General features: G+C 44.2%; 1 pseudogene; it reads right to left on the minus strand.

Annotated features, from left to right (window-relative positions):
- The window catches only part of LOC109552305 (lysine-specific demethylase 4D-like), a 359,102-nt pseudogene extending 349,779 nt beyond the window's left edge, over window positions 1–9,323 (minus strand).
- Window positions 9,324–10,294: the final 971 nt, after the last annotated feature.

A 10,294-nucleotide genomic window follows, 5' to 3' on the forward strand; every position in this document is an offset into this window, starting at 1 on the left:
GTTTCTACCACAGACAGTGCTCTCTCTTGTCCTGAGACTTTACATCATAAAATACTTCCGTAGGCCTGGAATTCTCACCTTGTATTCCCATCCCTTCAACTCTTTCATTTACTTTTTTCCTTTTTTTTTTTTTAAACACAATGCAGCCAAACATTAGGTCCTCAACTCATCCATCTTCCTAACAAGCATGTCCTCACTCACCCCTTGCCCTCCTCCTGCCCTACGTGATGTTAAGGGCCCTTTCTGATTGTGCCTTTTTTTTTTTTTTTTTTTTTTGCAGCTTGTGGGACCTTAGTTCCATGACCAGGGATCGAACCCAGGCCCCTACAGTAGAAGCACAGAGTCCTAATCACGGGACCACCAGGGAACTCCCTGATTGTGTTTATTAATCCCAGTATTTCCCCTGTATCTAATTGCTACCTTCCCCCTCATATATATACATAGTGCCTGCTATACAGTAAGTATTCAATACAGGGATTAAATAAATGAATAAAAGAAAGGGAGAAAAACCCTTCCATGAAATTTCACTTGGAGTCTCTTGGCTCTAGTCCATTCATTCATTTTCAAAATGTTTTGAAAACATCTACCATGAGCACCGGCTAGATGCCGAGTATCCAGGGAGGAACGAGCTTAGACTTGGTCCCTGCTCTCAGGCCAGCACCTCGCAGGGCTCCATGGGTAACCAGAAAAGAAAGCAGAAGTTAACTGATGCTCTGCCTGAGACAGGGAAAGGCAACGCTGGGGAACTTTCACGCCACCAGTGAGTTCTGTAACGTAGACTTCAGGCTGTGTCACCTCTAGCCCAGGGCAAGACAGATACAGAACTTGGTACCTCAGAACCTGAAGTAGGTAGGGAAGACAGACAGACAGACAGACAAGGGGTTCCGATACAGTGTGAGAAGTGCTCTTTAAGAGAGCTATGTGCTATGAGGGCAGAGAAAGGTCGCTGAAGCTAATCTCGGGAGAAGTAGCTCTGAAAAAACAGTAGCAATGGTGTAAAATCATACTTAATGATGAGATATGTTGAAACTGTGGCTTCTAAACAAAAATAATGATTAAATTTCTAGGTTCCTGAAGCTACTTCTTTGTCACTCCTCTCTGTTGATTGTCAAACTTGTATGAAATTGACAGGTAGTGAGGAAATTAACCACATTTGCATTATGAGGAGAGGCAAGGAGGCTGAGGAGTAGGTGCTATTTGGGTGAGGATGCCTGATTCATTTTCCTCATCATGACTAAACCTAAGAAAGGACACCAGGCTCAACCCTCAAGTGAGAAGCAGAAGGCATCAGAGTCAAAAGGGGTGGTTGACACCCAAGCCAACAGGAGGCTGAATCACGCTCTCCTGAAACTGTGGGCAGAAGTGTCTTCTTTCTGGCAAAGCTAAACCTTGGATGATGTCTAGAAGTAATACTAGACAACCTCAGTCCTCACAGAAGCAGCCATGTGTCCACATGCACACTCTCACCCCATGAGCTTGCACTAAAATGGACATATGGTCCATAGAACTCCTGAGCACTTCCGGATTGCTCAGATTTTGGATATAGATCCAGATGTTAGGGGACAACTGCAGACAGGAATAACTTTGAGTCTCCTCATGCAGAGAAATATTTAAAATAACTTTTGTGAAACTTTCTTTTTTCGGCTTTCCTTATCTGCAGGGAGAACAGTGTAGTGGTTATGAGCTGGGCCCTGGAGTTAGACTGTCTGGGTGCAAATGCAGTGTGCTCCTGGGCATATTGTGGAACCTCTCTATGCCTCAGTTTCCTCATCTACAAAGTCAGGAGAGTGATAGAACCTACCTCCTACAGTTGTTTTAAGACAACATGCATCAATATACCATGTTTCATTAATTCTAAGCCATGCATTTTTCACATTTTAACATGTCTGAAATTGAGGTGCAATTTACAGTCAATAGCATAGCAGAGTTTAGTTGCCTCAGTGGTAGGAAAAATAATGGTGTAGCTTATAATCAGTGGCATCTTAGATGTGATAAAATTCAGGATACAAAGAGCTCAGAAAAATACATAAACAGTACTAAATGAATATTTAATAGATGATAGAGATATAAAATATATATAGCTCTTCTAACTTCATCAGAGCCAAAATATATAGCTCATTTTTAAACCAATGTCCAAGATAGCAATGGCAAATGATAGCATGACTGACCCATTTCCCAGGAAAGAGAGAAGCTGCTCTTAATACTTGGCCTGGAGTTGGTGGCAGCATCTGGTACCCATCCCTTTATCTTAGCCAAGATCTCAGAAAGGTGATATAACTGAGACCCACTTAGATGTGGATACCTTGGACAGGTAGAAGTTTGATGTCTCTTTAGGTCAACATTCTTTACCATAAAGTAGGGGGATTGAGCACCATTTTCTTTTCACAGTTCTGGAGGCAGGAAGTCCAAGACTAGGGTGCCAGCATGGTCAAGTTCTTGGTGGGGGTTCTCTTCCTGGTTTACAGACAGCCACCTTCTTGCTGCATCCTCACATGCTGAAGAGGATAATCATCTCTCTTTTTAGAAGGGCATTAATCTCATTCATGAGGGCTCCACCCTCATGATCTAATTACTTCCCAATGGCCCCACCTGCAAATCCCTAACTGGAGATTAAGGTGTCAACATATGAATTTTAGGAGGACACATTCGGTCCATAGCAAGGGGGGAGATCTTGGGAAAACGGAATGGAACACAGGAAATGGAATTGCAATGACCAGGCTCCCTAAAGGAGCCAACGAATGTCAATGTCATGAGTGGAGGAAGGGAGGGATTTGACAGTAAGCCACACTCACCTCCTAGAGTGAAGCAGCCAGTGGGAGCATTCAAAGCCAGTCCCATCCCCCTGCACACCTGGTGAGAAAGGAATGCCCGGAGCAGCCATCATTCTCCCAAAAGGTGACCTGTGCCCATTTGTCAGGTACGACTGAGAAAAGTAAACAAGAGAGCTGCCATGAGCCCGACAACAGACTGAAACAGCTCTGAGAGCCCCAAGAGGCTTTGGCCCTGAACTTGAGGCTGACTGTTCCCAGTAAAAGATGCCTTTCTTCAGAGGCTCTAAAACCAGCAGTTTGGGGGAGAGCCTGGCTATGGTTACGGTAGCTGGGAAGAAGCTGTGGCGTGGTGAAACTGCCTAACTGCCTGTCTGTCTCCAAGCAGATCATAAACGTCATACTATGTTTCCTTAGCACGGAGGACTAGCCTGGCACAGTGAGGGTGCTTAATATTTGTGGAGTCAATGAATGAAGGTCTCATATTGGAATAAGAGAAGCAGGGTTTATTCTCTGGCTCTGTAAGTTATTTCAAACACCAGCTTAGAACTGGATATCTTATTTTAAAAAACAATTAACACGAAAGCAATTATGCTGTAATAGGAATTATTTATTTATTTTAGGTGTTTCTTATGATACTAGCTCTTTTTTTCATTTCTATTGGTGGTTTCAAGTCATTCACTCAATTGACAATATTCATTGAGTCCTCACTAAACAGAGAAAGCCAAGAAAGATAATTATCAACTGTTTTAAGCTGCTTCAATCCATGAGCTAAACCATAGGGTAATAAAGTACTCAGGGTCCTAGAGGGTCGTGTGTAAGTACAGTCAATGTGATATACCACAAGCGAGCTGAGGTTAGGTCACCTGGTTACTAAGGAGTTTCTCAGGAAAAAGAAACTTATGCAATAGACCCTTGACATTCCCAGGGAATGGATCCTGAGCTCTTTCTTTGCAAATTCTTAATCCTAGCTCTTTCCTAAAAATTATCCGTCTCTGGCACCAGGATTTCCCATGCATAGCCTCAAATTCTAAATCTATACGCCGTTCAACTCTCACACCTGATCTCTCACCTGGTAGCTGTTTATCCAGAGGATTTCTCCTGAAGTCTCCTGAGGAGATGCCTTCACTGCCCTCCACATTATGTGAATATGGGCCTCAGCACAATTCCAAAATACTGACTGCATTGATTTGCTGCTGCTCATACATAGCTGAGATGGCTGTTGTTAACTTAGTGAATGTCAGTGATCTGCTGGCTCTGTTAAAGTCCCACCTAATGCAACACAAGTCAGAAACGTGACATGTCAGCTGGTACTGCAGGAAACGAGAACATACAGACATTCTGCTCTCAGGATTTGCATCTGGTAGGAACGATAGAGCCATTTCCAGGGATGGCTGTGAATTATCTGTGCTTTCAAAGACTCTGTGACCCCCAAATTTCTCCATCCCCAGGTCACCTAAAACACCAATGGCCCCAATCACACAGTGGGAGGAGTTTGCATTCACTGAGTTATGACATTTTATGCCTTTCCCCTGCCACAGCTCCCGCCTCCTCTCTCCTGCTCCCAAGCCACTTTGCTAATCTGTGAGCCCCTTAAGGGTGCCCCCACCGCAGGTATTTGCATGTGTTGTCCCTCTGCCTAGGGTGATGCTCTGGATCCCTTCTCCACAGCGCACATTCGAAGACCACACTCCCAAGAGGCTACCCTCTCCGACACAGCAGTCCTGTCACTCTCTAACCCCTTACTCTGCTTTATTTTTTCTCCTAGCCCTTGTGACTGCTTGACTTGTTATGTCTCTCTTTATAATGAGAATATAAGCTCCAGGAGAACTGAAACTTTGCCTTTTTCACTGTTGTGTCCCCAATTCCACAAACAGTGCCTGGTACACGGTAAGTGCTTAGCAAACATGTGCTGAATGAATGAATTAATTAATAAGAGAGTGAGTGAACAGGCACTGAAATATATAGACACCATGTGAAGCTTTTGAGAAAAGGCTCTCTGAGAGATGGGACAAAGAAAAGATGCTCTCTGAGGTCTACAGGACTGGACGTAGCTCTTTGTTAGGTAGAGGGGCCTGAACATTTAGGGCACGAGGATAATGGATGCCAGGATCCTAGAAATATCCAGAAACCCGGCCACACAAATGTTGCATTTTCATTGAGTGGCACCTCCAACATGTTACCCATGCCCAACAGGGCTCAGTTCTGCCCTTCCTCTGTCCTCCCTGAAACTGCTTATCCCCCTAACACCCACCACTTGCTGAGGAACCGTGAGAAGGGTCTCACTATTACCCTGTAATCACTGCAGGTCAATGACAAGGAGCTTGGGAGCCATTTCAGTTTGAGCGGTTGGTGAGCAGAGCAGGATGGGCAAGTGCTGCTCCTCACCAGGATCTCTTCAACTCACATCAGTGTCCATTCCACTTATCTCGGTAGCCAATTCCTACCAACTGTTTGTGCTTTCCTATTTAAACTGATGAAAGGTAACACAAACATTGGGGGGAAAAGCAACTTCAAGACCCATATATGGTCACAATCTAACAACATAAATATCATGGTGAAGTTATTTCCAAATATCTGGAAAGGAACCCTTACACACACGGAAACTGAATTGGTGTAATGGTTAATCTCTACAAATAATTCATTGTGGCCAGGTAGTCAGACAGATCCATAACTGACCCTTTATACAAATCTTAGAGGAGTCCCAAGACCCGAACTCCAACCTCTACGAGTTATGTTTAAGTACAGGTTCTAATGTCCATCTTACAACTTTGGGCTTCTAAGTAATAATGATAATAGGTAATATTTATTTAGCACAAATTATGTTTGCCCTGATCTGAACTTGTTATGTGCAAACTCTAACAGAGGTGCAATGTGGCTAAGAGCTCATTTTGCCTAAACTGACAAATGGAGAGCCATCGAAACCTGATTTGTTGAAAGACTACTAAACAAGCTGGGGTAGGAGTCTGAATAAAGGCTGGGTCCTCTGGCTCTTGACTGATTGTGAAATCTTTACCTTGCCTTTGTAACACTGCAACAAGGACAAATACGACAAGGAGTGGAATTTGTAAATGGGTATGTGTGACGTTTTGTGCAAACATGCAGTAGATGATGAGGAAAAAAAAACCAAAAAAGCACATCAGTTTTCTACCGGTAAAAATAATTAGCAGGGCTTCCCTGGTGGCGCACTGGTTGAGAGTCCGCCTGCCGATGCAGGGGACACAGGTTCGAGCCCCAGTCCAGGAAGATCCCACATGCCGCGGAGTGGCTGGGCCCGTGAGCCATGGCCGCTGAGCCTGCGCGTCCAGAGCCTGTGCTCCGCAACGGGAGAGGCCACAGCAGTGAGAGGCCCGCGTACCGCAAAAAAAAAAAAAAAAAAATTGGCAGTTTCTTACAAAACTAAATATAGTCTCACCACACAATCCAGCAGTCGCACTCTTTGCTATTTCCTCAGATGAGCTGAAAACTTACAACCACACCAAAACTTGCACACAAATGTTTACAGTAGTTGTATTCATAATTGCAGAAAAAATTGGAAGCAACCAAGATGTCCCTCAGCACGTGAGTGGATAAATAAAGGGTCATACATCATACAGTGGAATATTATTCACCAATACAAGGAAATGAGCTATAAAACCACTAAACATGGAGGAAACTTAAAGGCATATTATTACGTGAAAGAAGTCATCTGGAAAAGACAAAACTATGGAAGCAGGAAAATGATAAGTGGTTGTCGGCGGGGGGAGGGGGGATGATTAGGCAGAGCACAGAGGATTTTTAGGCAATGACTCTATTCTGTATGGTATTATAAGTGTAGATACATGTCATTATACATTGGTCAAATCCATAGACTGTACAACGCCAAGAGTGAATAAATTAAACTAAGGACTCTGGGTGATAATGAGGTGTCAGTGCAGGTTCTTCGATTGTAACAAATGTTCCTTTCTGGTGTGGATGCTGGTGGAGGAGCATGGGACCGAGTATGTTGGAATCCTCTGTATTTTCCACTTAATTTTGTTGCGAAGTACTCTGCAAAAATGAAGTCTATTAATTAAAAGAAAAGTAACGTGTAAGCCTGGGGGTGTGGTGAGGAACACAACAGTAGAACTGAGCATCACAGAAAGAATACAGGCGGATGTCCTAGGCATTGGGCTGGCCCTAGAGGCCAGGAGAGTGTACGGATGCACATGAAATTAAATGAGCACCTCTTACACGCCTGTCATATTTACATCCCCAGTATCTTCACAAAATTCTCGCACTGTAATTCTGGCTCAGAGAAAATCAATGATTCTTTGGCTGAAGGTCCCACGACTAGACAGTAGCAAAGCACAGTTTGAATGCCATTTCTGCTGACTCTAAGTCCAGTTCTCCCTCTAAGTAACTGCTGGAAAGCTCAAAGCAGTGACTACGGAAAAGTTTGCTTTACGAAGGACATCACGCTTCAGATTCAACTTTGTACATATGCATACAGAGTGGGTCCATGGATGGACTGAGTTTGTGGCTGGAGGGACAACACAAAACCACATCAACAGCATCACATTTATTTACTTCACCATTAAAAGAAAAATAAGAGGCTGCAGGGGAGGTGATAGGGAAGGAGAACTGAATAGAGATTTGTTATTACTATCCAGAGTAATAGCCTTTCTGCAATTTCCCATACCAAGGACAAAACTTCATAATGGACAGAGTCAGCTTCCCCTAGGGGTCACCCTCTCTGCCATGATGAGGAAGGAAAGCTTCTGCAGCTCTGGAGAGGGGCCAGGGAAGGTGGCCTCACAGTCTGGTGACAATGCAGACCTCCCCAAGTCTCCTTTCTTTTCTACAGTGCATGCCAGGGACACGGCCCATCTTCCTCACCTCTTCATGCCCACACTCATCTTATTGTTCCATCTCCAAGCCTGGCTGGAAAGGAAGATAAAGCCTCTCCACCTTCCTATTTCCATGCTGCTCCAAGAAAACAAAGTCTCCATTCCATATTGCTTCAGGAAACAGAAGACACACACACACACACACACACACACACACACACACACACACACACACACACACAATTTCAGTACCTTACAGGGCTCTTGTCTTAATGTTACTATTCTAACATCCAACTCCCTTCGCAGCTGGTAATTACAGGTCCCTTTTAGAGTCCCCACCCAACCACCCATTTTTAATATCCTAAGGGTGCTCACCTGAAATCTCCCTTATTCTGACGAAGATCTTTCCAAAGGTCATGCAGAGCCCTATTCCCAGGCCACTTTGCCATAATCGATCCAGCACTGGGTGGCAAAATTGATGGCTTCCGCGCAGTTGTAGCCAGAGTGGTAGCCATAGGGAAACGTCACCATGAAATCTCCAGCCTCCTGAGTGACCCGACCGAAGGGGATGCCGTTGTCCTTGAGGACCTTGGGCGAGAAGAGAGCCACCTTGTGCCGCTGGAAGGCCTCACAGCCCCGCGAGCTGCCCGGGAAAAGCTCCCTGGCCAGGTGTTCCAGGCACCGGCCGTACTCCGGGGGCACCGCGTACCAAGTCTTGGGCTCCCCGAACTGCAGGTAGTTGATGCTGTAAAGGTCCATGTCCTCCGTGTGCCAGGCGAAGGCGGTCTTCCACATGCCGAAGTACAGGTAGGGGGTGTTGACGCCTTCATGAGCACTCCGCACTCCTGTTCCAGCAGGTCCTGAATGGTTCCCAGGTGTCCAAGGTTCCACTGCTTCGTGTTTTCATCGAATAAGGAGCCACTGACGTCCGCACCGTATACTGGTGAATCATAGGGGCGCGTTTTCCAATATTTTCGCTCCAGATCCTGAAAATCAGAGTAGAATGGAGTCTGGTGTCTTTCACTGTTTGTTAAGCGGCGATACTCGCTCACAGTCATGGCTTTCTTCCTTTTGTGGTGCTGAGTAAACACACCTGCCTGCCCAGTGGTCACCTGCTGCAGGGGAGCGGCTATTAAGATGTCATCGGTATCATCGTACATCTGTCCGGCTTTCCGTCCTTTCGGTGGAATTACCTTGGCTAGGCCAGCTCGGTGTGCACCTTGCCACTCCATGTAAACAATATATTTGCTGAAATCTTCAAATTCTTCCATGGTTGGGTGGACGATCGTAATCTTACAACTTGGGTTCTGGCTCCCAAAGTGCTTAGACTGCATGGCGGCAACAGAATAAGCAACGGACTGCCAGCTTCTTAGGTATGCTTTGGATACCTGAGAATGCTGGGGAGTAACCTCTTCCCTATACTTCCTTTATTTTTAAAGAAGTTTTGATAGAGCTGAGAGGCAGGAACTCAGACTTGAACTTTTAAACAAACGAGGTGGTGTCTTCTCCAGGCTTGTCAATCCACCAGAAGGACTCCACTCTTGTCAGCATTTTGGAGCCAAAGGAAATCCAGTATTTCCCAGAGGAGACGGCTCTCTGAGCCAAGTCCTGCCTCAGCCTGCAGCTCTGTGAGTTTCCTCTGTTGGGGGTATAAGTGCCTGAGACCTCTCCAGACTCCCACGCTTGAGTCCATGGGTGGCTTCTCACCTCACTGTAGCAGAAAGTCTCTTCATGGAAATTTCCAAGCCAAGCCTAAAGAAAGTACAAAATATTGAAAATAAGTGGATGACAAAACAAACTGATTTAACATCAAGTAAAAGAAAATTGTATAGCAATCTTAATTTCAAAGTTTGAATTTAAGGGCAAAAAGTACACTCTTTTGGTAGGCATGTAAACTGGCGCAGCTATGGTGCATACTATGGAAAACAGTATGGAGGTTCCTCAAAAAATGTAAATAGAACCACCATATGATGCTGCACTCTCACTTCTGGTTATATAGCTAAAGGAAATAAAAACAGAATATCAAGGAGCTATCTGCCCTCCCACATTCACAATGGATAAGATATGGAAACAACCAACATGTCCAGTGATGGCTGAATGGATACAGAAGATGTGGTACATAGATACAATGGAATACTACTCAGCCATAAAAAGAATGAAATTTTGTCATTTGCAACAATATGGATGGTCTTGGAGGCTATTATGTCCAGTAAAATAAGACAGAGAAAGACAAATATGGCATGGTATCACTTATATGTGGAATGTTAAAAAAAAAAAAAGAGTAAAACTTACAGAACAAGAGTAGAAAAGTGGTTGCGGGGGAGGGCAGGGAAGGGAGGGTAAAAGGGTACACAGTGAATAAAGTCTCAGGAGCTAATGTTAACCATGGTGATTATAGTTGATAACAATGTGATGTATAGTTGAAATTTTCCAGAGGAGTAGGATGTAAATGGTCTTACCAAAAAAGGTAAATATATGAAGGAAATGTGTTAATTAACTAGATGGGGGGAATCCTTTCACAATGTATAGCAAATTACCACAAAGGTGACTGAATATTTTACAATTTTAAAAGTCAATTATACAGCAATAAAGCTGAAATTTAAAAATAAAGAATTAGGACAAATCATAAGACAGAAAAAGAGGAATTAAAACTTAACTGAACAGTAAGGACATTAAGCAAGCTTGAAAAGAAAGGAGTTAAGCACTCAACTCAAGAAA

Source organism: Tursiops truncatus, chromosome 8, assembly GCF_011762595.2.
Source record: "Tursiops truncatus isolate mTurTru1 chromosome 8, mTurTru1.mat.Y, whole genome shotgun sequence".
NCBI classification, from domain to species: Eukaryota; Metazoa; Chordata; class Mammalia; order Artiodactyla; family Delphinidae; genus Tursiops; species Tursiops truncatus.